We start from the raw sequence: 1120 nt of genomic DNA, 5'->3' as shown, positions 1-1120 counted from the left end.
TAAATATCAAACTTTTACACCATTAAGCCCAGAGAAGGCTAAGTGTTCATTTATTTAAAAACAAAGTCATTAAATATCCACAATATTCCCCCACATCAACAGCCCTTACTACAATCCCAAATATCACATAGTGACAGGTTATATTATATTTGTATTTATGTATTTGTGTGTGTGTGTGCGTGTGTGCATGCATGTGTGCACACACTTGTGTATACACACATACGGGATTAGGTACAAATGGCAATTAACAGTCCCTGCAAAAATTCAGTTTCAGTTGAGGCTATGGCTCCTATGCCTTGGGATGGTCTTAGACTTTGAAACTGAAAAATAATGCTAAACTTTCTCACTTCCTTAAAACAAAACTTGATTCCATGGTTCAGGTTAAGCTTCTCAGTGTAAAAATGGTTATGAGGAATGTATAAAAAAGCCAGCCAACTGAGTTCAACTTCTCTCTCCAATGTGGCCAAGCTATTCTGTGGACATTACTCCTAACTGGACTAGAAAACCTATGGTGCCTTCCCATGGTTCTTGCCTGCCTTACTGTCCATGTTCACATGCCTTACTGTCCATGTTCACATTTCAAATTGTGTCAACAGAGCCCGCACTTCAGGGGTCAGCTGTCTGGCAGCCTTGGCTGCCTCTGTGATAGCTTTGCAATACAGGCCCTTTCTCTTCTTATTATAGCAGGACTGGAAGTTTTCTAGAAAGGGGGAGAGTTGTGAAAGAGCAAGGAAAGATGTCCTGGGAGACTTGAACCATGAAATACGGACTTTCTGTCAGACTAAAAGGCCATCATTTTTCTGACTCACAGTAATAGTAAGAATATGGGCTGGCCACCAAGGGAAGCCATGTATCTTGGTCTAAACAATGTCCCCTATACATATGGTCCTGCCATCTGGCGTGATGCATTTAGACACAGTTTTGGAAAAGACTTTCATTTTCAAGGAATTACTGAGCCTTTTCTCTTCCTTTGAAGAGGAGGAAGTAGAGGAGGTGGAAGGTGCATGCATACTATACTGCCTGGAGGAAAATCAAAGCTTTCAGAAGAACTACACTCAGAGTTGGAAGATTTCAAATCATCTGTGCTATCAATGCTACACACTGAAGCACTGGAAGAGTC

The 1120-nt window shown here is 41.2% G+C and overlaps 1 pseudogene; it reads right to left on the bottom strand.

Moving 5' to 3' along the window:
* Nucleotides 1–572: 572 nt before the first annotated feature.
* The window catches only part of LOC102497648 (PWWP domain-containing protein 2A pseudogene), a 9369-nt pseudogene continuing 8821 nt past the window's right edge, over nucleotides 573–1120 (bottom strand).

The sequence above is a fragment of the Tupaia chinensis genome, unplaced genomic scaffold (assembly GCF_000334495.1).
Source record: "Tupaia chinensis unplaced genomic scaffold, TupChi_1.0 Scaffold143491_1, whole genome shotgun sequence".
Lineage (NCBI taxonomy): Eukaryota > Metazoa > Chordata > Mammalia > Scandentia > Tupaiidae > Tupaia > Tupaia belangeri.
The sequence above is the reverse complement of the archived record's forward strand: the minus strand, read 5'-3'. Positions and strand labels throughout refer to the sequence as shown.